Genomic DNA, 27,260 nt, shown 5'->3' with positions numbered 1-27,260 from the left:
TGTACTGGGGTGAATGTATGACATTGTTCTACATTCTGTCCATCAACTGTGTTTTTTGCAATTTTCACCCCGAGTGGGCTGGGCATGCTCAGACGTGAGTCCCAGGCTCTCCACACCACTGGAGTCAAGCTATCCAGGCTGATGAAGGCTGATAGCCAGAAACCGGTCCTTGGATGCTTGATTCCGGTCTGGGAAAGACATGGCTTGGTAGTTCGGACTGGACTGTTCCCATGAGGCACAGGGTCAGAGCTGATTTGCATATAGCCAGTGTCTAACCCAGGGTGGTGTGGAGTGCAAAAAAACGATGGATGTAGGCCCAGATCTTTGTACTGGGGTGAATGTATGACATTGTTCTACATTCTGTCCATCAACTGTGTTTTTTGCAATTCACATTTCGTTTAAGGCACACATAGAGAATTCACCTCCTGCCCTGTGTGCGTGGACCTTCATGGGCCTATCGATATGAACAGGCCCTAGTCCCTCTGCTCACGTGGTTCCTTGCATCCAATGACAATTAACACAGCCTGTAGACACCTGCTGCATAAGGGGAGATTTGTTCAAATCCCGGTATGCAGCATCTATGCAGCAGTTTGGCCAACCCTTGGCATGCAGGCACTGTTAATGAAACAGGACCTTGCGCAGGAAATCTGTGCTCACATATCAGTGAGGCACGATATGCTCTTTGCACAAGTATGCGTGAACTCGTTCACCTGGAACCAAATGGTTGCCATAAGGCTTATATAGCCACAAGCTCTTCATTTGTTCAGCCTTTGAGTGCTGCTGCATGAGGCCTCCAGAAAACTTTTAGGCGCACATATTGGAATTGTGGGGCAGGAATGAACCAAAATTAAGCAGCATGGTTGACTAAATTATATGACAAAGGCAAGAAAAGGAAAATTATGCAGCATAATAGACAACATTATTGGCTGTTAGACTCTGGAAAAAGAGAAAGGAAAGGACAGTAATATAAAAAAAGGAGTGTTAAATGTGACGAATTGGCAGCAGGAAAGAAAAAAGCATATGCGCACATATTGATATTATAAGCAAGTGTGGCAGCAGATGGGGAGTACTAGAGGGTAGAGCAGGACTTGGGTAGAAGGAGGAGCATCATGTGACTTAAGAGGATGTGGGATTCTCAAGGACATATTCTCAAGCCCATTATCGCAGCTTTAGCGGCAGTTTTCTGCCGCTAAACCGGCGATAATTTTTAACGCCATCCTTGATAATATGCCCCTAAATTACATAACAATGCCGCAGACTGCCTCCATGACCGAGTTATAAAAATTGATAACGAATTAAAACTTTGTCATGAACAGTTGAATGCCCAGTTGGCTGCAGGAGATTGGGATTACCTTGTACTGCTTGGAGATACAAACCATAGTTATCAGACTATCCTGTGCTTTTCTCCCAATATAGCATGTGGCAGGTTTAACAAGCGTTTCATATCCGTCTCATAACGCATCCCTAGTGTGCCAAGTTTCCTGTAGCATCAAAATTTCAAAACTTGAGATATAATTAATCCAGGTTGGATCTGACCATTTTAATTTCAGGCCCACTACATTCCATCATGTCAGGTTATTACATGAGTCTATAAGTTGCAAGTTAGGGAGAGGATGTGGTCCGTCCGCTAGACTGACGACTTTGGTGCTGGAAACCAAGGTTCGAGATTTGGGGTCCCGTCCACATCCTGTGATTCTGAGCAAATCGCTTAATCTCCCTGAGCCACCCAAAAAAAAAAAAAAACGTGTCCTATATAAACTCTGCAAAAAAAAAGTCCTCCCAGGAAGCATGTTTATAGACCCTGCCAAGTGCCTGCAGACCCAGCTTGGCTTACAATTTCTACGAGCGAAGAACAGTCATTTGAGAGTCAGTCTATATCTTCTAACCCCATTAGGGAAGGAATAGGTTAGAAGTAGGTATGTTGATTAAAGGGTCAGGACAGGAAGGGGGCAATGCAGGCCTGCAAGACTGATCGGACGATAAATGCTTATAAAAGTAACTCAGTGGTTAGATGGTGAAACAGTTATTTTGGTGGTTCTAAAGGGCATGTTGGGTGTTGTGCAGAATCACCCACCCTGCTAATTTGGGATTCCTACAATTGATTACCACGCAGTCCTCACTAGAGTGCTTAGTTAGAGAACCAATCCATGTGACTCTCCGGACGTGTAAAATATAATTGTACTCTGAGATGCTAAAGTTAGCACTGCTAGTTACGCAGTGACAAATCTTATTTTTCAGATCGCTATGAGTTTTGGTCTTGCCTTCAGGCAAACATGGATCTTTTGTTAAGACTGCTACATGGCAGCTGCTTGAAAGCAGAGGTGTAGCTAGAGCTTGTGGCGCCCAGGGCTATCCCTCAGATTGCCACCACTGGGGGAGGGGTGCTGGGGAAAAAGGACAGCAAGCACTTGAAAGAGGTCCGAGAGACACGTAGTATCGCCGCTAATAGTTTAACCCAATCATGCAAGTTACATGCGCATACATGACACAGTCCAAGGCTACACAGTTGAAAACACCGGTTAGAAATGACGTGTCTCAATGAAAATCTCTACATGAAAGAGTCACAATATATGAAGTAAAGATAAAATCTGAGACCTTGTCATTCTTTCATACACCTTGAATTCTATGACCAAAACAAATTATCAGAGCCACAGGTCGACTAACCCCTCACCTTGGATAAAAATACACCCCAAAGTCCAAAAGGTTGTGTGAATTAATTGTGCATTAACTACTACTCAGGATGATGTACAGATAGCCATTCGGTTCCTACTCAGGGTTTTAGCCTGTCTGTTACATTAGTAGATGTGCCAGTAAAAGTCAAGGTAAGTTTCTATTGGTGAATCGCCATGACTCGGACTGAAACAACCATGCAGCCAGTGACCGACACCAAGCAGGGCACAATTCTGGGGTGCAAAGCATCCACCCACAATTTTCACAGGGTGAACACGGTCCACCCTGCCAAGAAGTTGGGCCCCACAGAAATATGCTGAACTTGTCCAGGTGTCATTTTCAGACTCCTAGACACGTTCAGCAGCACCTGCACATTGTCTGCTTTTCATTCCCAGCAGCAAAGTGCAGGCAGCGATGGGGGCTTTTTGAAATTCCAGCTGGACCAAAGATAAAGGCCAAGTTAAGGGGCCATTAGATCTCCTTTTGATCAAGTGGCCTGGAACCTCACACTTAAATGTAAATACAACGGAGGGAAACGAAAGCACACAGCTTGTTATCTCTTCACAGGTACTTGAGAGAGGCATGCTTTTGACTTTGTTAGGTCCCTTTATGTAAGTGCACAAACTGTAAGTATCTCAGATGTGTTGGTCAGTCCCCAATTTAAATAGCAGTATTTACACACAATTTAAATAGCACTATTTTACTATCTTTTATAACTCTACACATCCCAATGCACGGTGTCAGAGCGGTTTACATAACATACAGATTGAAAATAAATCATGCAAGCATGTAAATCAGTGTACAAGATGTGTTGCATGAGCCAGTGAGGTTTAAAAGGTGTAGCAGTGACATATCCTACATAGCTCACTGTGATATATTAAAAGGCTTACTATTTATGAACTGCAAGTAACAAAAGGATCTGTGTTCAAAGTAGTAACCTTACCTAGCTACATTAAAAAAAATCTGTCATCTGCATATTACATGATGTGCTTTGTAGGCACGTTAACCTTCTATACGACTTTGAGTCAGATCTAGGACTACACAAAACAGAAATTTCTCCAAGAAATACTTTAACCTCCAGGGTTATCTCACCAATTATTATTCCCTGATAGTTACTGGGCACATCTGCAGCAGATGTCTTATCCCTATAAAAATATTAGAAAATGCAGACTTTGTAGTTAATTAAGCATAAAAGATCTACTAACATGCTTCTCCTTGTTGCCAATCTCTTTGTGGTGGGGTTTTAAAAAAAATTAAAATTAGTCAAGGTCCAGATTTTGCATCAGGATTGCACCACTTTTTCATAATGGGCTTAAATGCACTCATGATATACCTAATAAAAACAAATGTGTGAGATCATAATAGCTGACTGGCAGGCATTAAATTACCAAACAAGCACACAAGAGGCCACGAGAGCCTGCTATTGAAAAGCACCAACTCAAGAAGATGTCGGAGATTAATAAATAGGTATTTCACAGTGATACTCGCACTACCTAAATCTGCGGGTCCAGAACAGCTATGCCTGGTATTGTGCGCATTCTTACTTGCACAAGAGACACATCGTCCTATAATGCGATACAACGCCCTACATAGGGATGAGTGGCACTACTAGGTGTGTAACTTGTCACTCGCTGTGTGACACTAGAGATATTTATGCCAGGACACCAGGGCAGGCTCTGGTGATGCTCATGTCACTACAACTCTGAATGCCTCATGTTGACCCAGCAATGCCCCTTCTACATTGGTGGGGTCCAGTAAAGATCTGTGTTCTCTACTAAACTGTTGTCTTGTATTGTCAGTGGCTCTTATTGTACAGCTTCGCTCCAGTGGTTCTAGAGCCTAACCGCAGGTCCTTGCTCTTTTTGGTGTTAATTCTTAGTGGAGCCATGTGACCTACTTTCTAGATGTCCATAGCTGTCATTTTAATTATAGTCAGCTGCAGCAGGCATTTGCAGCAGTGTTAGATCTTCTGAGAGTTTCTTGTTGCTCAATTATATTTATGTTTCCTCATCTTCATTGCTTGATTTTTGCTTGCAAGAAAGTGTCACTCATAGTGGTTGAAATGTCACTCATAACCACACTGAAATCATGAACATGTCACACATAGCAATCTGAAACCTTGGCAGCTATGAATGGCATGTGTCATGATGTAATTTTCTGACTGCCTAACTTAGTTAGTCCCCCCACTTCTTTTTATAGAACTTGTGAACTGTCTTCCTCTCACTAAAGATCCTTTCCTCCAGTCCTGCCAAGTGCCACGCATCAGGCGTGACCCTAACGCATTTGAAGACAAGGCCCGCATTCCGCATTAAAATTAATTATCACGCATAATAGCCCTCCCTGTCCTTAGCTGTCAAGGCTGGAGGACTGCCCTATATTAATTTGCACTGCATGAGGAAAGCTGTCTGCGCCGGTCCGCGCTGGCTGTTAGGTGCGTCATACATTCAGCCGCACGGCCTCAGCATTCTGAATCAGGAGAGTGACTGAATCATTTGCCTAATGACTGTGTCGCTTAGACAGGACAGTAAAAGGCGGGCTGGGTTGGCGCTCTAGTGCTCACACCGTTTCATCATTCTGTTGTGCTCTGATGTGGCAGTCATATATACAAATTCCTTGTTAATGCCGCCGCTCCGGAGGAACAGGGTAAAATTAACTCCTCAAGAGTGAAAGTACTTGGCCGATTTAGTTTGGAGCGATGTGGATAGTTACTACTGAAGGTGGGCAAGTAATGGCATAGTTAGGGATTGGGGGTAGCACATGGTATCACTAGTGTCCTAATATTTAAAGTTCCTGCCCCCCCAGCCCATGTGCCCCATCACCATGATTGAGAGCTAAGAAGTTCAGGGTAACGGTAGTGAGAATTTCTTATATTGCCAGACAGGTGCGCAGCGCAACGGCCTCGCGTGAGAGAGTACCTGCAGTTAGACCTCTTGAGAATGCAGCACGAATCCTTACCAGACAGAAGCTGCTGTGGGAGCAGCCATGTGGCTCACCTCTGGCCCATACAGCGGTGGTGCTCAAGCTTGCTCTGTCCTGTACATTAGTGTCAAGGTATTTAGCTCCTATGACACACTTATTTTTTAAATTTCAATTTCCTGCTAGTCAGGCCCTTGAGTTAATTACACCTCCTGCGCGGAGTTAAATAATTAAGGGAGGAAGCCCGTCTTCGGCCTGTCACCTCCAGACCCTCGACACTTGCTGCATGCTCAGGCTCTATCATGGTGGGTTCTTTCCGGTCGGTGTGAGTCTGAGAGCAGGTGCTGAGTGTATTTAAAAGACACAGTGCACGGCTCTCAAGACAGCGGTGCCACTTTACAGTTTGCCTCACCATCGTCAGTCTCTACGTGATGTATCCCAATTGCCAGCAGCTGTTTACAGCCAAGGAGGGTGACACTCCAAGAGACTACAGGGGCCCAAGGTCAGCAGTCTCTGTCTTTATATATCCCTAGCTGCCGCACTGTGACTCACAGACTTGGTAAGTGTACAAAATGAAAGCTGCTGAGTGCTGACATTATAAATGTTCCTGATAAGGTCGGAGTTTAAGTTTTATCATCATAACTAGCTGCCCATCCCGACGTTGTCCGGGTATAAAAAAGATTTACCTGAAGGACGGCAAACTTTATCGAATGCTACCCCACCGCTTTCCAATGCAGCAGGCGTCTTAGAATGCACACGCCCACACACAACAACGCTGAAGGGCACGCACACCTCACAACGTGCACGAACGCTAATCTCACCACAGTGAGATTAGCATTCGTGCACGTCGTGAGGTGTGTGTGCTGTTCAGCGTTGTTGTGTGCGGGCGTGTGCATTCTGAGACGTGTGGGCGTGTGCATTCTGAGACGCCTGCGTTTATCCCCGGTTGAGATCGGTAACGCTTATGCCCACAAAGGTTGCTTCGCAACATATGTTATTAACGCCACCTGAATGGCAATGTTCGTGAATGCGGCGCACCTTGTGTCTTCTTTACGGACGTGTGAGAAGTGATTATAACTCGGGAATGGAAAGGCGCGCTACTGAATGACGCGGCCATTTTTTTGTTATAAAATCTGTGGCAAGCCCCTCTGAGAATGCTGTTGTGGTATGCCCCTCTCACAAAGTATAATGTGTGTACTTTGACACGGCTACGATCACGCCCCCGACACGCCCACGGCCCTCTGAGTGTGTAGTTTGACACGCCCACGCCCCTCTGACAACGGTTACGACCACAAAGTAAAATGTGTGTAGTTTGACACGCCCACGAACACGCCCCCGACACACCCACGCCCACAAGGGACTACTTTACCCCTAAGGTTCTTTGACGTTTCTAATGTATATGGTGGCCACCTGTATAGCCTATGTACATCTGCTGCAACTCCCCTTTCCAATGCTGTATTGGGTGTTGTGATTGGTGCTGTACATCTTGAGTTTACCCGCCTCAAAGATTTGAGCTCTCTCTTTATAATAGTAGTATGGATTATGGTTAGATATTTCTTTTACGATACGATAAGGTTACTAAGGCACTTCCGTTTCTCATGCTTTACAGCACTTTCAAGATCTTCTTACAGTTTTTCATTGCTCAAACGAGTGTAAATTCTGATATTTACAGGTTTGCTTCATATTCATTTTGTTTGCGTGACATTGTCACTCATAGTTGTTGAAGTATCACTCATAAATAAAAAAAATTATGAAAATGTCACATATAGCAATCTGAAACCTTGGCAGCTATGTTCCTTCCCTCTGAAAACCGTTTAGCTCTTACCTCACTCAGCCTCCAGCAGCACTCCACAGTGGTGGCAGCCAGAGCCAGGGTTTCTATGGCAGGGGTTGGTTCCCTTCTGCTGCAGCAAAAAATCGCCCAGCACTGCCACTGCCCCAGACTCCACTCCTCACGAGAGCACGTAGTGGTGAAGCGCATAATGCGTCACGGCTACGTTCTTAGCGCAAGGGATGGCCAAAATGATGCCCAGGGCTGTCATTGGTACCGCTGGCGCGCAACAAGATTGACAGCCCTGGGGCTGACCCACAAGCAACTACAGTAAACGCAGTATGTCAGGGCAGCAATTATAATCACAGCGTAACGGAAAAAGTTTACGAGCCAAAAAGAATTGCACTGGGGAGTCAGTAGAGACATGATTGGCAGATTGAAAGCAAGAGGATATAGCAAGAGCACCATCAATAGGGCAGTTCACAGATCCGATAACAGAAGGAGGGAGTGCATTCTATTGGGTAGAAAAAAGGTTCAAATATGTCAGAAAGGTCAGACACCTAGGTTAGTAACAACATACAATAATGAACATCAATGTGTTGGTAACTGAATGAGAAAATATTGGCACCTCATTAGAAATGATCCACTAATAGGACAGGATGTACCTAAGAACCCAATCATCACTTTACGTAAAGCTAAGTCAGTGCAAGACTATCTGGTTAGGAGTGACATGCCCAAGGAGAAGCCCAAGTGGGTGTCATGAAGCAGGATTTTATAAGTGTAGGGCCTGCAATGCATGTAAGCAAAGGTAATAAATTCAAAGCCTGCTGGTGCTGTACCAATACCGAACCTTAACGCGCGGCACCTCCCTTCGATTGCCTGCATGGCCAGATTAATGCAACCACTGGAATGAGAAGGGAGAACTATAGTAATGCAGATTACAGATAATTAGAAAATACTTCATCATTCTGTTCTACGGCATTACATGAGGGAATACCTAAACATTATACATTCAGTCTCATTCCATACACCAACATGAAGATGCACACCACATCATGAACTGCTTCTCACACTCCTCTGGCAATGTCACACAAAACAACAATGGACAACAGGGGCAGTGGTCTCTTATCACCAGCCTCCTACCAGTAGTTAGCTGCAGTCCTGTGTAGCAGTGCAATGTATGTCAGACAGGCATGCAGCCTCATCCACTTCACTCCCGGATGCAGTCACACTCTGGTACAAAGGAGCTACATAGTTCTACCTGCACTCTGGCATGGGCCAGAGAAAACAAGGTTTCCATCCACGAAGGGGAGGGCTCGGATGGATCAGACCCTGAGCTGACAGAGCTTATTGGAGTCCTTCCCCTCTATCCGCCATTCCGCCGGTCTGGTCGTGCACCACACCACTACGCTCACCACTAGGCTATGTGGTGGTGCGTGCACTGCCGGATTCAGGAAGCAGTAGTTGCAAGGAAGGCATGGCGCTTCAAATGGGGCCGCGCGTGCCGCACTGGTGGTCCATTGCGGCGGCCGTTCTAATTTATTTGGGGACACTGTAATGACTGACAGTAGTGTCAGTGAGTGTCCCCAAATAAATTATAAAGGATGCCACAACGGGCCACGCAGCCACCACCCCCTGAATAGTGCCATCTGAGGCAGACCACCCCACCTAGCTACGCCACTGCGTGAAAGATTGAGATGGGGTAATTTGCAGCACCCTCTTGTGTCTCTGCACCTCCAGCCACTATCCCGGAGGCCAACATGCCGTGATTTATTACCATCAGTAAATGAGACCCTACCCATAGTTGCAATAGCAACAATAGAGTCACCAGATGGGACAGCCATAGTGGTGTGAACAGGCCCATGTGTACCGCCGAGACACCTTAGGGTATTTGTTGCGCTTAACAAATTGCAAAAATAAATAAATAAATACCAGACAGTTCAGCTGCTTATGTTGGTATGAGACCACGGTTTGCATCCACCATCACCCCCACCCTGATGAATCTTGGCGACAGGTGGTTATGCATGGTTAATTTTGTGATCTCATACTCCTAACTTGTTACTTTCTCCACCAGTGGGGCAACACAGGCACCAATGAAGGTTTCAAAACTTTCAAGCAGCAGAACCCAGTTGACAGTTAAGGTATCCTCATTGGGTTCCACAGCTGTATTTTTAGGTCGAAGCGGTACAAAAGGAGGTGGTGATGGACGGAGCATCTGAACAAATCAAAAACACTCACACCCAGTCAACAGATCTGGGTTTAATCCATCACCATTCTTTAGCCCACTCTGCCACCCCAGTTCAGACATGGCCATATGCAAATCAGTCTGAACCTGTGCCTCATGGGAATAGTCCAGCCGAACTGCCAAGCCATGCCTTCCCTGGACCAGAAACAAGCTTCATAGGACCGGTTTCTGGCATTCCAGCCGTCTTCAGCCAGGCTTGCTTGAATCCAGTGGCAAAGTGAGCAAGGGACTCATGCCTTCCCTGGACCACAAACAAGCTTCCTAGGACTGGTTTCTGGCATTCCAGCCGTCTTCAGCCAGGCTTGCTTGAATCCAGTGGCAAAGTGAGCAAGGGACTCACGTCTGAGCATACCCTGCCAACTTATGGCGAACAAAGCGGTACAAAAGGAGGTGGTGATGGACGGAGCATCTGAACCAATCAAACACTCACACCCAGTCAACAGATCTGGGTTTAATCCATCACCATTCTTTAGCCCACTCTGCCACCCCAGTTCAGACATGGCCATATGCAAATCAGTCTGACCCTGTGCCTCATGGGAACAGCCCAGCCCGAACTTCCAAGCCATGCCTTCCCTGGACCAGAAACAAGCTTCCTTGGACCGGTTTCTGGCATTCCAGCCATCTTCAGCCAGGCTTGCTTGAATCCAGTGGCAAAGTGAGCAAGGGACTCACGTCTGAGCATACCCTGCCAACTTATGGCGAACAAAGCGGTACAAAAGGAGGTGGTGATGGACGGAGCATCTGAACCAATCAAACACTCACACCCAGTCAACAGATCTGGCTTTAATCCATCACCGTTCTTTAGCCCACTCTGCCACCCCAGTTCAGACATGGCCATAGGCAAATCAGTCTGACCCTGTGCCTCATGGGAACAGTCCAGCCCGAACTGCCAAGCCATGCCTTCCCTGGACCAGAAACAAGCTTCCTAGGACCGGTTTCTGGCATTCCAGCCATCTTCAGCCAGGCTTGCTTGAATCCAGTGGCAAAGTGAGCAAGGGACTCACGTCTGAGCATACCCTGCCAACTTATGGCGAACAAAGCGGTACAAAAGGAGGTGGTGATGAACGGAGCATCTGAACCAATCAAACACTCACACCAAGTCAACTGATCTGGGTTTAATCCATCACCGTTCTTTAGCCCACTCTGCCACCCCAGTTTAGACATGGCAATATGCAAATCAGTCTGACCCTGTGCCTCATGGGAACAGTCCAGCCCGAACTGCCAAGCCATGCCTTCCTTGGACCAGAAACAAGCTTCCTAGGACCAGTTTCTGGCATTCCAGCCGTCTTCAGCCAGGCTTGCTTGAATCCAATGGCAAAGTGAGCAAGGGACTCACGTCTGAGCATACCCTGCCAACTTATGTGGAACAAAGCGGTACAAAAGGAGGTGGTGATGGACGGAGCATCTGTACCAATCAAACACTTACACCCAGTCAACAGATCTGGGTTTAATCCATCACCGTTCTTTAGCCTACTCTGCCATCCCAGTTCAGACATGGCCATATGCAAATCAGTCTGACCCTGTGCCTCATGGAAACAGTCCAGCCCGAACTGCCAAGCCACGCCTTCCCTGGACCAGAAACAAGCTTCCTAGGACCGGTTTCTGGCATTCCAGGCATCTTCAGCCAGGCTTCTTTGAATCTAGTGGCAAAGTGAGCAAGGGACTCACGTCTGAGCATACCCTGCCAACTTATGTGGAACAAAGTGGTACAAAAGGAGGTGATGATGGACGGAGCATTGTGATGTATTCCTATAGGTTCTGTATCGATCCCCCTATTCCTGACCCTATTCTGGTTAACAAGTTAACTAGCAGCCATCCCATGATGCAGAAACCGTTATCTGATTACGCCAGACCACGGCACAGGAGCGCGTTATCTGATTAGGTCATAACGCTTGCCATCTAATTAGGCAAAAGCAATATTCCTCCAGCCCCTGATAAGGCATACGGAGTTCTCAAAACAAATCAAACCTATGACAACCTGGGAAAAACCCTGCGGCCATTGTTTTGATTTCACCGAGAACTTCAGCAAAAGAATGTGCTAACGACCAGTTCGTATGACATCCTTATTGACGTATCTATGTCCATCCTTACGTCAATCTCGGCACCTTACAGGTATAAATATTACCGATATTGCCTTAAGCAAACACACGCGGTGGTGACGAGATCGGAGCAGCGAGACTTGCCGAAGCCCAGCAGAGAGCGAAGCCCACTGGCGCTGCCCCGCCTTCCTGACGCGCTGAGAACGAGACGCTGCTTTCTCCTGCCGAGAAATCCAGCTCCGGCGCTTCCGAGCAGCCCTCGCAGGCAGCTTGGAATATCGAGACCTCAGACGAGAGATACTATCCCTCAACCATCCTAGATCTCAGGTACAGAGCTGAATAACCCCTTGCAGAGAATTCTTGAGTCAGTCACTTGGCAAAACAAACTTAACTTAAACTGCTACTTTCTATCCCCGCCCACGTATTAGGCTTAGGTCAGGTACACTGGGGTAGGCGTAGTTAGAAGCACCAGTTGAGTACTATTAGTTAAATGTATATGTGTATGTATATATTCTGTCCATTTTAAATAACGTATGGCTTAGAAACCATATCAATGTTTTTACAGTATTATTTTATAATTCTGCTTTTATTGTATGCACTTTACTTAACCATAAGTATTGCGATAATATCGATCCATTTCTCTTGTACGAGAAAAGAGACTGATCAATAAATAACATCTTTTATTGAACACGCCCGTCTCTTCCTTTTCTCTACAATCTGGTGAAACTAAGAATGCACGTACTGACTGAGTAAAATAAGTTGTCTTTTGTTTTCACACGACTCTAGAGATACACTCTTGATTAGGGGAGAGCAAAGTTGTCATGTTCTATGGTTGTCAGAAACTAAATCCCTTCTTGTCTATCCAGGGAGGTTCAACTCCTCCTTGCCTATTCGAGAAAGTTTCTAGTGAACTCTGAGCTAGCTGGCAAACCCAAAACTTTAAGTCTAATATCGACAGTAGAAGACCTAGTTAACGTCTGGTCTAGGTCTATACTATTGGAGGTATTATTCCAATGCGCAGAGCCTATTGGGATAATAGGAACTACACTACATGGCGCCCAACGTGTTTGGATAGGCGATAAAACTAACGCAAGACTTTAGAGTAACTCAGTCGTGCTCTTTCACTCAGACCCCTTTTTCCCATAATACTCCAAAGACGTCTGGAGTGGGTGAGAGGTAAAATCCGCCAAACCTCGCAGGAGGGAACTCCTATGTATGGTTCTTGGTTCAATCAACGTTGAAGGATACACTGTTCCAAAATATTGTGCATCTAATCTTTGTTTCCATAAGAAACCTGATCTGCAAACAAACAGAAAAACCTTCCTGACAGTAAAATGCCAGAAAGTGATGATGAAAGAGAGAGAGCTAGATTAGCAGCTGAACTAATAGAAGCTGATAATACTATGCAAGAAGCGGACCCGGATATAAAACTCATCCCGGTCAACATAAGAAGATCTATAACGTTAAAACTTATAGACAATGGACTGACACCAAGAGGTGGTACAGTCATATTCGTAATTGAGGCACACGAATATCGGCAGACAGAGGTATTCTATTCATGGATAAACTTTCCAGCAGCAAATGCTGTAACAAAGGAGTTCCACTATTATAAAATAGAGGAACCTCCGGATACCTACACTCCTTTCGAGGAAGTGGAAATACCACTCAAATTCCAAGAGCACCTGCTCTTGTTTAATGGCGCCCTAAAACATAATAATCACATCACCAGGCTAGGTCCACTAGGTAGACCAGGAGCAACATGGCCGGTCCTAGCCGGATACACCCCACATCCAGACATCGAAAGAATGTCTGCAGCAGATGTTTTAGTACAACTAAAACAACTAATTAAAATATATAGACAAGTAGTCCAATATGTAATGCGGACTTCAACTGTCCAACCTGTAGGTAAAATTCCACAGCTGACCCCTCATCAGGGGAACACAAATAAAATTACACCACAGAACATACAGTCCTGCCTAGGTAAAGTACCAGCTAAACGGGAACAAATACCATTCTGGTTAGCACAAAAAATCACCCAAATAGAGGCGGTGTTTCCAGACACCACCCCTGTGGATAAACACAGGATTCTGACTATCTGTCTTCCAATGGGAATCGCACCACACGTGGAGGACTGTGACACTTGGAGTACAGTCTTTGCTTCCATTTACACAAAAACACATGGTGTACCATCCATGTCGGTAATACCAGATGTGCTAAAACAAATTCAAGACGAATACGGTCCAGAACCCGCTTTAACTCTCAGTATGAAATTACTAAAAGACTTCAAGCAGGTCTCGGCAATATTACTAGCCAACATAAAAGGAGAAGCAGCGAATGTGGCGATCCGCCAGAGGTTAAAAGAGACAGATATAGCTGACCAACCAGCTGAAATTGCCAGAATTATAGAAAAATCCTATGAAGAACTAGGTAGAGATAGTTTGGGTGGAATACCAGTAAAGCCCCAACTAATTGAAAGTCCTGAAAAAATATTTATTAAAAATAATCTAAACAGTCAAAAGAAAAACTGGGATGGAAACAAACAATCCAATCCAAAAGAAAAGAGATTCCAGTCCAGAGGAAGGTCTCCTCGGCGGAGAGAAAGATCTCCGGACCAAGGACCCAAGTCTCCCCAAAGGGAGCCCTCTGTGAAAAAATACAACCTTAGAAATAGGGATAACATAAAGAAACCGGATAGATATAAAGATTTTGATACACGTCCCTCTCAATCTTTTCAGACTTCCTCGCAGAAATCTGAAAGAAGAGGACGATCGGAACCCAGGGAAGGGCACGTCAAGTCCAAAGACAAGGAACCTGCTCATCCAAATAAAAAATTACAGTTTCCAAAAAAGAAGGTAGCCAGTATTAAAGTATTCAACAATGCCGAGAATACTGAGGACACAGCTGAAAAACGGAGAGTGGGCTCAGACAATGCTAGACAGCGCAGCAGAAGTGAGCATAGCACGCAAAGTCCTTATGAATCATCTGGAGACAGTGGACACAAATGAATACATTCAGGTGGAAACTGCAGACACCAGAGTTAGCAAACCTCACAAAATATATGAAATAACTTTACGTATAGAAGGGGATAAGACTAGGAAAATAAGGGGCCTTTTTTGGGATAATCTCTCCAAGGGCTATGACATCCTTCTAGCTGAAAAAGATTGGCCACCAGAGTTCGTCAGGGAGTGCCCACATGGCGAAGAAATAATTATGCCTGCCTTCTCAAATCATATTCCACGTTGGGCGCCATGTAGTGTAGTTCCTATTATCCCAATAGGCTCTGCGCATTGGAATAATACCTCCAATAGTATAGACCTAGACCAGACGTTAACTAGGTCTTCTACTGTCGATATTAGACTTAAAGTTTTGGGTTTGCCAGCTAGCTCAGAGTTCACTAGAAACTTTCTCGAATAGGCAAGGAGGAGTTGAATGCAATTGGTACCTTTTCTCCCTCATTAGAGGTCAGGTATGTGAATCCGCATCTTCCTGGGATGACTCGAATCACAAGGTTGCGTGTGTTATCACGTGTTTCTAATTTTGTTTTAATTAACATATCTGTTTGTAAGGATCTCAGAATTTCTGTGTGTATTTGAGTCCAATTGGTTTTTTTAAAATCTGGTTTTATTAGATCATAAAGGGGTTTGACCCTTTCTGCGTAATTTGCAATGTATGTTCTTCCGAAATTTAGGAAGCCTAGAATTGACTGTAGGTTTTTTAGTGTTCTAGGTGCTTGGAGTACGGCACATTTCTCTAGGAAATTGTCAGCCAGGCTTTTGCCTTCACTTGATAATTCATATCCTAAGAACAGGACTGTTAGATGGGCAATTCTAGATTTTTTAAAGTTGAATTTGTAACCCTCTGCCGCGAACCCAAGTATGATGGCGTTCACGTTGCAGGGAATTCATTGGCTGAGAAAGCCACAGCGGTAGCAACTAAATCGGCTTCCGTAGCTAGAAAAAAGCGTGCAGTAAAATACATTGACGGTGAAACAATGCTGGCGGTGAAAACGTCATCAAAAGGCGACTGCTCAGCGTTACCGATCAGTTACCCACTCGAATATACATACATAATCGATGCAAACTCCGTTCCTTTTGCTCGAATCCCTGGAGTGGGGGATAGAGTAATTCCAAACAAGGACAGGAGAACTTTGTTGATAGCAGACGCACATATGGGCGAGGGTCTCAGACACCTCAAACTAAAAGATTCTCTGGAAGAACTACAATCAGTGTACTGGTGGCCAGGCATGAGCCTGCAGCATCACATTTTTGTAAAAAAATGCCCGGGCTGCAACAGAGATCGCAGCGGCGAGAGGAACGGGGTAATACCATGGCGTTTCACTCAATAAGGGCTAAACAATAATCAGTGAAACAAGTGTAAATAATGCGTCCCATTAACAAATAAAGACTAGTTTCCACTTATAAATGTAGACCCCAGCACTCGGCTGACGTCGGGACTGTTATACAAAGATTTGCGAGTCTAAATGGCATATACGCTAGGAGCATGCTACGTTTGACCAATGTTTTCACTTTAGCCCTCAAGCTTGTGGGAAAGCACGGCCAAATGAGCATAGCGAAGTGGGATTCTTCTCACTTCCTTCCTGAGGGATACGGGATGGTGTAAAGAAAAAACCAAGGCATAAAGCAATCTATAACAGCAAAGGTATTAGGTTCGGGAGCTGGGTGGGTCAAACATCTAATAAGTGTCCAACGTAGTCTAAACAACTTGCCAAGAAATTCTCTGAGGGGATTCAGTCCGTACGAATTACTGTTTGGGACTAGGATGCTAGTCTCAGATCTTGACAGTCAGACTTCAGTGGTGAAAGAAAAAAGCTTTGATATCAAAGATCGTTTGGCTATTTTACAGGACTTAAACGAAACAAGAAAAGACCTGAGCAACATAAAGTTGAAACAGCAGCCAACAACCACTGAAGAACCACCACCTGTCCCAGCAAGACCTGTCTGGATTCCAAAAATCGGGGATCTAGTCAGAGAAAAGATCGCGGTAAAGAAGGAATTTGGGCCTTCTTACAGAAAAGCAGTTCCTGTCTTGTCCATCAACGGGACAAGATCAGTTGTACTACCGCCACTTGCTGGTAAAAAGGAGAACCGAGTTGTATCCATCGACCTGGTAAAACCACAATCATGTGGCCGATAACAAACAGTAAGCCAAGTGGACTCCCGATAAGTAGTAGAACACCGAGGTTTGCTACAAGTACAGAGGTGCTAACTAAAAGGCTAATCACATTCGAAACGCCTACAGAACAACAACAAGGAATATGCAACAATGCAATGGAACTCACACCTCTGAAAACCCAAATAAAAACATTTAGTAGAGACACACCAACCTACAATGAAGTAACAAATGAATATGCTGAAGCTGCAAGAAACAGTAATCCTGAAGCAATTGGAACAATAGACAGAACGGCATCCGGCTACTTCATCAACCTTGATGATTCTTCTGAAGATCTAAGTGAATCAAAGACACAGCCATCAACAAAAACTTTTAAAGATAAAGCTAAGGAACTTTTGAAACAGCTGAAAGAAACCTATCTGATTTCTCCATGGATTGAATTTTGGGTGTCCTTTGGTGTATTTATCCTGATACTTTGGCTCATCATGATACTATGTTTGGGACGCTTCATTGAGGGAAAATATGCAAAAATGGACACAGCAAGCCAGAAAATCAACTTGATCCTCAAGCCACACACGTCTTCACACGTCGAGAAAAGAGAACTTTCTTCAGTCAACTTCACAGCCAATCCTATACCGGGTGGGGTAGCATGGGACAATACTGACCATGAAATTTATGGTCCGGTTGAAATCCTCATATACCCACACCAAATCAAGATCTCGTTGAGTGACTTTGTAAAACCAAACTCATTTGCTGATGATTGGGACTTTGAAAGTATTAATGACATGATGTCTGACCTAGTGATGTCTGCTAAATTTACCAAACATGATTATTTGCAGGGTTCATCTAATTATGACAGTATGTACTGCTACAACCACTATGTTAACCATTTTTTTACATAAATCAGCACAACCTAGAAATGTTTTAAGTTATAATCAATGGGAACATTGTGCAACCCCTCCAAAAGGAAGCTCAAGAACCGTTTATGACAAATATTCATATTTTTCAGGGTTCAATACAAGTAAAGCTGAAACATTTTATTTTAAATTGTCAAATAAGACAGGAACAAAAACCATGCTTACAAACACAAAATTGATATATTCGGACTCATTTTTTGAACAAATGAATACATTTGGTTTTGATTATTGGGACAAAAATGTTGAAGTAAAAAGTGTTTGGGGTACAAAAGAATGGCAAGTACAAGGTATAGAATCATTGTTTAGAGCCTGCATGATCCCAGAACAAATTATATTCTTGAATGAAACTATTCAACAAACTACCTGTCTTGGATTAGCAAAAATCAAAGACTTAAATAAACCGTCTATTCCAAAACCAACAATGAACAGCAATAACTCTGCAGATGAAGAGATAGACGTAAACTTTGTATTAAACCAACACAGAACAAATCCTGATTGGAAACAATGGTTGATCTGGCCCACAGATACTAATAACTGTCAAGACAGATTCCTGAACAAAACACAGGGGTTCACATTGACCAGGCCAGACCCTAGATATTCCCAAAGACAACACCCAGGGATAATCACCACCTACAGTGTGGGCAAACTCTGCCTTCAATGGCTACAAACTTCCACACTGACAGAGATTAAGCAACACCTAACTTTACTTACTGATGGTGCTGACTTGCGTGATTTCATTATGGGACCGCGCAAACAGCGTCAAAAACGCTTCATAGCAGCCTCTATATATGCAGCTTACAACGAGGCCTGGAAGATAACTCAAATTGAGACAGCAGAAAGTATACGGGAAATTGACCGTATTAATTTGGAAAAATCGCTTTCTGTAGTGGACAATGGGTTAATGACTCTGTCCTCCAGAATCTTTTCATTGGACAGCATTGTGTCATCAGCAATCGACATAATATCGCAAGACTTACTGTTGTTACAACACGGTCAGTCTCAATTGCGTTCTATTGTACAGCTTGGCTGGACGTTACAAAATCTGCGTTCAGGCTATGTGCCTTGGCGTTTAATCAACACAACGTCACTATTCAATATCTTTAACCTTACTGATAAACAAATCAGTATGGCACAGAAGGGTGCTGATTATACAATCCTGAGCATTGAGAAACTCGAGAGATTGCCATTGACAATGTCAGAACGACCTGTCATTGAATGGATAATACATGGGATAATTAATATTCCGATATCTACTTTCAGGTTTCAATACTGCCAAAAATATATACAGGCTGGCATGTACGAAAAATTGGGAAAAGGGTACATTAAGACAACATGGAACTTGCCCTATTCACATGCATGTGTCAGTAATAAAGGACAGAAAGTGTTTCTTAGTTGCAATAATTGTGCGAGGTCACTAAGCGGTACACTTCTGTGTAATGGAATTAGTTTGCATGGAGCCTGTGAAGGGAACTCAAATAACCTTTCATGTCACCAGCTAGGCACACCTGCAACAGAGATAGAACCATTCTTTAAAAGACTCTATAACGGGAGTTACATTCTAATTGTGGATCGCAGATGTTGTAGTCTACTGCCCGGGGTTCCTTATCTCGTTAGTACGACTGCGAAGGTCATGTGCTGTGGACGCTTATTGTTCCCCAGCTCCTTTCCAGACAGGGAGGCAAGGGCATGTCCTAACTTGAAAATTACTTCTATTCGAGTTGATACTTTAAGCAGAATGAAAACAGTGCTTCTTCAGACGCCGACCAGGCTCACGTCATCAAAAGAAACGTATGATCTCCTAGTCGCAAGGACGACTGCAGAGATTCACTCATTGCTATCAACTAATTCCCCCATACATTTCGCAGAAATCCTGAATGAAATCTTAAATATTTCTGATACCAGTGGAGTCTCAGATGTATTTAAGACAGTATTTTCGATGGCATTAACACCGTTCAAAGCCATACTGGGTATTTTTCCAGACTTCGTCTATTCGATTTTTGGAGGAGTTCCCCTCATTTTGGGACTAATTGCAGGAATCCTATTCTTAGTCCTTATATTTCGTTATGGCAAACCATGTCACAGACAAAACACCCGCGACAAGGGAAGAAACAATCCAAGCCATTGGATACCGGGACCGGATATCAAAAATCCTGGGACTAACCCGGCTTAGAGACCTGAACATGACTTGGTTTCTTTCATTTCGGCCGATATGGCAAAGATTTGTTTTACCTGTATTAAGGTGCATGCTGTGCGGAGAAGAATGCGTGTTGGACACCTGTCTGACGCTACAATCGGATGCGCCAATGGATGCAGAAACATTGTTGGGTCCGGTAAAGGCTCATGCATTGTGCTGCCCTCAACGGCTGCCAATCCTGATGACGGCATTCGTGGAAACTTCACCACTACGATTAAGGGGTAGTGAAGATCAAGATGAAAGCAGCATCGGTCAGGTACAACCTTCTGTCAGCAATACTACTCAAAACGTCAATGGAGACAATCATGCACATGAATGCATGGTTACATCCTTTTCCGAGTTAGTGGAACTCTCACAGGAAGCTGTTGACAGCTTTTTCAGCAGTCTCAATGATATGATGTTCTCACCAGAGCAGAAATAATGACTCTTGAACAAGCTAGCACACGGCGTTCCCGACACCTTGAATTTGGCCTTCAACTTTAATAATAAAGTAGCAAGATCAACTTTTCCTCCAGTCCACGGACTGCAATTGTTTTAGCAGCCCCAAAATATTTTTTTTTAAATTTTACGGGACACTTTTCTTTTGCTTAAAGTAGGAACTATTCTTAGAGAACTAATTTCTGTTTTTAGAACCTTCATAGACATTAGCTGCCCGCTGGTATGTTCATAATTTTTTTTTCTTCTTGAACTGTGATGAAGTGGTCTCGAACTTTTCTTCTGTATTAAGAGCCATTTCATGTGTAATTCTCATATTCAATTACTAATAATGTATACATATGCGTGATTAATTTAGCATTATTCTACTGCTTGAGTGCATATACTACATGTAACTATTTTTTTCCCGTATATTACATAATTTCAAAATGCATTATGTGTATTTTGGGGTGGTAAGGTATACACGATACTCTACAGTATGTTTTACTATGCCTAGATTCGTAAATATGGCCATAGTTAGCGTGGAGTGGGTGTGATGTATTCCTATAGGTTCTGTATCGATCCCCCTATTCCTGACCCTATTCTGGTTAACAAGTTAACTAGCAGCCATCCCATGATGCAGAAACCGTTATCTGATTACGTCAGACCACGGCACAGGAGCGCGTTATCTGATTAGGTCATAACGCTTGCCATCTAATTAGGCAAAAGCAATATTCCTCCAGCCCCTGATAAGGCATACGGAGTTCTCAAAACAAATCAAACCTATGACAACCTGGGAAAAACCCTGCGGCCATTGTTTTGATTTCACCGAGAACTTCAGCAAAAGAATGTGCTAACGACCAGTTCGTATGACATCCTTATTGACGTATCTATGTCCATCCTTACGTCAATCTCGGCACCTTACAGGTATAAATATTACCGATATTGCCTTAAGCAAACACACGCGGTGGTGATGAGATCGGAGCAGCGAGACTTGCCGAAGCCCCGCAGAGAGCGAAGCCCACTGGCGCTGCCCCGCCTTCCTGACGCGCTGAGAACGAGACGCTGCTTTCTCCTGCCGAGAAATCCAGCTCCGGCGCTTCCGAGCAGCCCTCGCAGGCAGCTTGGAATATCGAGACCTCAGACGAGAGATACTATCCCTCAACCATCCTAGATCTCAGGTACAGAGCTGAATAACCCCTTGCAGAGAATTCTTGAGTCAGTCACTTGGCAAAACAAACTTAACTTAAACTGCTACTTTCTATCCCCGCCCACGTATTAGGCTTAGGTCAGGTACACTGGGGTAGGCGTAGTTAGAAGCACCAGTTGAGTACTATTAGTTAAATGTATATGTGTATGTATATATTCTGTCCATTTTAAATAACGTATGGCTTAGAAACCATATCAATGTTTTTACAGTATTATTTTATAATTCTGCTTTTATTGTATGCACTTTACTTAACCATAAGTATTGCGATAATATCGATCCATTTCTCTTGTACGAGAAAAGAGACTGATCAATAAATAACATCTTTTATTGAACACGCCCGTCTCTTCCTTTTCTCTACAATCTGGTGAAACTAAGAATGCACGTACTGACTGAGTAAAATAAGTTGTCTTTTGTTTTCACACGACTCTAGAGATACACTCTTGATTAGGGGAGAGCAAAGTTGTCATGTTCTATGGTTGTCAGAAACTAAATCCCTTCTTGTCTATCCAGGGAGGTTCAACTCCTCCTTGCCTATTCGAGAAAGTTTCTAGTGAACTCTGAGCTAGCTGGCAAACCCAAAACTTTAAGTCTAATATCGACAGTAGAAGACCTAGTTAACGTCTGGTCTAGGTCTATACTATTGGAGGTATTATTCCAATGCGCAGAGCCTATTGGGATAATAGGAACTACACTACAGCATCTGAACCAATCAAACACTCACACCCAGTCAACAGATCTAGGTTTAATCCATCACTGTTCTTTAGCCCACTCTGCCACCCCAGTTCAGACATGGCCATATGCAAATCAGTCTGACCCTGTGCCTCATGGGAACAGTCTAGCCCGAACTGCCAAGCCATGCCTTCCCTGAACCAGAAACAAGCTTCCTAGGACCGGTTTCTGGCATTCCAGCCGTCTTCAGCCCGGCTTGCTTGAATCCAGTAGCAAAGTGAGCAAGGGACTCACGTCTGAGCATACCCTGCCAACTTATGGCGAACAAAGCGGTACAAAAGGAGGTGGTGACGGACGGAGCATCTGAACCAATCAAACACTCACACCCAGTCAACAGATCTGGCTTTAATCCATCACCGTTCTTTAGCCCACTCTGCCAACTAAGTTCAGACATGGCCATATGCAAATCAGTCTGGCCCTGTGCCTCATGGGAACAGTCCAGCCCGAACTGCCAAGCCATGCCTTCCCTGGACCAGAAACAAGCTTCCTAGGACCGGTTTCTGGCATTCCAGCCATCTTCAGCCAGGCTTGCTTGAATCCAGTGGCAAAGTGAGCAAGGGACTCACGTCTGAGCATACCCTGCCAACGTATGGCGAACAAAGCGGTACAAATGGAGGTGGTGATGGACGGAGCATCTGAACCAATCAAACACTCACACCAAGTCAACAGATCTGGGTTTAATCCATCACCGTTCTTTAGCCCACTCTGCCACCCCAGTTCAGACATGGCAATATGCAAATCAGTCTGACCCTGTGCCTCATGGGAACAGTCCAGCCCGAACTGCCAAGCCATGCCTTCCTTGGACCAGAAACAAGCTTCCTAGGACCAGTTTCTGGCATTCCAGCCGTCTTCAGCCATCCTTGCTTGAATCCAATGGCAAAGTGAGCAAGGGACTCACGTCTGAGCATACCCTGCCAACTTATGTGGAACAAAGCGGTACAAAAGGAGGTGGTGATGGACGTAGCATCTGTACCAATCAAACACTCACACCCAGTCAACAGATCTGGGTTTAATCCATCACCGTTCTTTAGCCCACTCTGCCACCCCAGTTCAGACATGGCCATATGCAAATCAGTCTGACCCTGTGCCTCATGGGAACAGTCCAGCCCGAACTGCCAAGCCATGCCTTCACTGGACCAGAAACAAGCTTCCTAGGACCGGTTTCTGGCATTCCAGGCATCTTCAGCCAGGTTTGTTTGAATATAGTGGCAAAGTGAGCAAGGGTCTCACGTCTGAGCATACCCTGCCAACTTATGTGGAACAAAGCGGTACAAAAGGAGGTGATGATGATGGACGGAGCATCTGAACCAATTAAACACTCACACCCAGTCAACAGATTTAGGTTTAATCCATCACTGTTCTTTAGCCCACTCTGCCACCCCAGTTCAGACATGGCCATATGCAAATCAGTCTGACCCTGTGCCTCATGGGAACAGTCCAGCCCGAACTGCCAAGCCATGCCTTCCCTGGACCAGAAACAAGCTTCCTAGGACCGGTTTCTGGCCTTCCAGCCATCTTCAGCCAGGCTTGCTTGAATCCAGTGGCAAAGTGAGCAAAGGAACTCATGTCTGAGCATACCCTGCCAACTTATGGCGATCAAAGCGGTACAAAAGGAGGTGGTGATGGACGGAGCATCTGAACCAATCAAACACTCACACCCAGTCAACAGATCTGGGTTTAATCCATCACCGTTTTTTAGCCCACTCTGCCGCCCCAGTTCAGACATGGCCATATGCAAATATGTCGAGCGTAAGCCAATGACCTCTTGTATACTTTAGTATACTTCTGTTGTGGGCATAAAGACACACCCCTGCTTTTCATTTGTTTGTTGCAATGTCCTTCAATCAATCAATCAATCATGCCATTTGTATAGGGCACTACTCACCCGGGAGGGTCTCAAGGCGCTTGGGGGGAGGGGTATGCTACTGCTCGAACAGCCAGGTCTTGAGTTGTTTCCTGAAGGCGAGATGGTCCTGGGTCAGCCGAAGGTGGATGGGGAGGGAGTTCCAAGTCTTGGCAGCCAGGTAAGAGAAGGATCTTCCTCCGGCGGTGGCTCTTCGGATGCGTGGTACGGCTGCGAGGGCGAGGCTGGTGGACCGTAGCTGGCGGGTGGGCGTGTAGAAGGTCAGGCGGTCGTTGAGGTACTTGGGGCCCAGGTCGTGGAGAGACTTGTGTGCGTGGGTGAGGAGCCGGAACGTGATCCTCTTGTCGACGGGGAGCCAGTGCAGGTTCCTCAGGTGGCTGGAGATGTGGCTGCGTCGAGGGACATCCAGGATGAGTCGGGCGGAGGCGTTCTGGATGCGCTGGAGTCTTTTCTGTAGCTTGGCTGTGGTTCCGGCATAGAGGGCGTTTCCGTAGTCCAGTCGGCTGGTGACGAGTGCCTGGGTGACAGTCTTCCTGGTCTCGGTCGGGATCCAGCGGAAGATCTTGCGAAGCATACGCAGGGTGTTGAACCACGATGAGGAGACGGCGTTGACTTGTCTGGTCATCGAGAGGGAGGGGTCCAGGATGAAGCCCAGGTTGCGTGCGTGGTCGGTTGGCTTGGGTGCGGTGCCCAGGGCTGGGGGCCACCAGGAGTCGTCCCAGGCGGAGGGCGAAGATCCCAGGATGAGGACTTCCGTCTTGTCCGAGTTCAGTTTCAGGCGGCTGTCCTTCATCCACTCGGCGACGTCTTTCATCCCTTCGTGTAGGCAGGTTCTGGCGGTGTCGGGGTCTCTGGTGAGGGAGAGGATCAGCTGGGTGTCGTCGGCGTAAGAGATGATGTTGAGGTTGTGCTGGCGTGCGATGGCTGCAAGAGGTTTCATGTAGATGTTGAAGAAGGTGGGGCTGAGTGAAGATCCTTGCGGGACGCCGCAGATGACTTCGGTGGCCTCGGAGCGAAACGGGGGGAGGCGGACTCTTTGTGTTCTTCCGGCGAGGAACGAGATGATCCACTCCAGTGCCTTCTCTTGGATACCGATGTTGCTGAGGCGCTGGACTAGGGTGCGGTGGCAGACCGTGTCGAACGCAGCGGAGAGGTCCAGGAGGATGAGGGCCACTGTTTCCCCCTTGTCGAGCAGAGTCCGGATGTCGTCAGTGGCTGCGATGAGGGTGGTCTCGGTGCTGTGGTTGGCTCTGAAGCCGGACTGCGAGGGGTCGAGGGATCCGTTCGTCTCGAGGAAGGCGGTCAGCTGTCTGTTGACGATCTTCTCGATGACTTTAGCAGGAAGAGGGAGGAGCGAGATGGGGCGGAAGTTTTTGAGATCGGTGGGGTCCGCTGTAGGTTTCTTCAGGAGGGCGCTGATCTCGGCGTGCTTCCAGCTCTCCGGGAAAGTGGCGGTGTTGAAGGAGGCGTTGTGAGTGGTCAGTCCTGCCTCTATGCTCCTTCTTTTCTATTTCGTTCCTTCCAGGAGCAGGGACTAACTACGATATCATTACGCATTGTTGTCTTTTTCTGTTCTAGGGGGACATGTTTCTTTCTTAATTTCATGTTGTGTTTGTATAAGATTCTCTTTTCGTTTGCAGAGCATTCTTGCTCTGAGCTTAGCTTCCCTGCAGTGATGCTTCTCTAAACAAGGCTGTAAATAATGCTAAGTCGGTCACATTTACAACGTCCTTGCCCCACTTGTTTTTAGGTCGAACATTTGAGACCTCCTGTATATACTTTAGAATATATTTATATATACTTATATGTGTTTGTACTTTGTGGGCTCTGGAGTTCAACCCTAGGACTGGTCTGCTTCCGCCTAGGGACGTTTTTTTTGTTCAACTGCCTCTATTTAACTGTATTGATAGAAAACGACCGAAAGTTTATAATGAGGGTACTCCCGAATTTACTTTATAGGTCTAGAGGGGGAGAAATAAACAACAGATACATGTGCAAAACCTCTAATCTGACCGGTTAATCCTTCAAAGTAGAGTTAATCTAAACATTTCACAGATATGCAACCATGACAGAAAATATTCACATGGACATATTATTCTTTAGTTTTTCATTTATTTTCATTTTCATACTTGGTGCTTGCATAGTGGAGGAAATTCTTGGCACAGGGGCACCCATGGCAAAATACTTGCATCTGCTTCATGGCAATGTGAAAACACAGTGTGCTTCCCTTCCCTCCCAGTGCCAATCATTCACTTCTAAGTACATTACTCCTTTCCAAAGTTCTGTCCCAGCCTTCCGAATAATTTTAAAAAAAACATTCTTTGCATATGCAGCATTCTTCTGGACAAGTAATATATTTTATTATAGCTTCCATAACAGATTATGTCTGTTCAAATGTTTGCCTTTCAACATTTGCCAACCAGTGACTCACTACTAGCCAAAGCGTAGGCACACAATGTTGATGATCCTTATCAGTAAAATATGTGGGTTAATAATTCCTTTCCTTACTGCCAAGCAGATCTATTTTTTTGGAAAAAAGTAATTTCAAAGTGTGGTGATGGAGGGTGAGATGATGGAGTAAAGTGGGACTAACAGTAAGTGCCTTGATGTTTGTGGATGGGATAGTCAGTGATGGATGAGCCAATACAATATCCTGTTCCTTAATCCTTTCTCTGTAATGTAGTGCATAGCTTTCCCACCATCTACTTATGGCAGATAGGAGGATGTCTGCCTGACTGAGTCTATAGTACTTCATGTGACATATTATTCATAGTATTTATCTGCCTTGTAGTCAGGGTAAAATTGAAAAGCATTTTGGTCAGAGCATGGCCATAGGACTAAGATAATTTCCTATTACAGCTGACTCACCTACAGACAGTAGAAAAGTAACGTGAGTATGACTAGGGGGCCAGCTGAGCTAGCATGCCTCCAATAATTTAGCACAAGAGAGAGGAGAATATTTGTGTACTCCATAGTACATAATGTCTGAAACTCACATCAAAATCAAATAACTGGAAGATACCAGAAAATGTACTGCTACTGTGTATCTACATTATACGAAGGAAGGAGATAGCAGCCCTAACATGGAACGGGAAACTGGAGGCTATCATGGTACAATATTACCAGCAGCTGGTCGAGGAGGAGGAGGCGCAGCTGCGGAT

Source organism: Lissotriton helveticus, chromosome 5_1 (assembly GCF_964261635.1).
Source record: "Lissotriton helveticus chromosome 5_1, aLisHel1.1, whole genome shotgun sequence".
Taxonomy (NCBI): domain Eukaryota; kingdom Metazoa; phylum Chordata; class Amphibia; order Caudata; family Salamandridae; genus Lissotriton; species Lissotriton helveticus.
Note: the sequence above shows the minus strand (reverse complement) of the source record.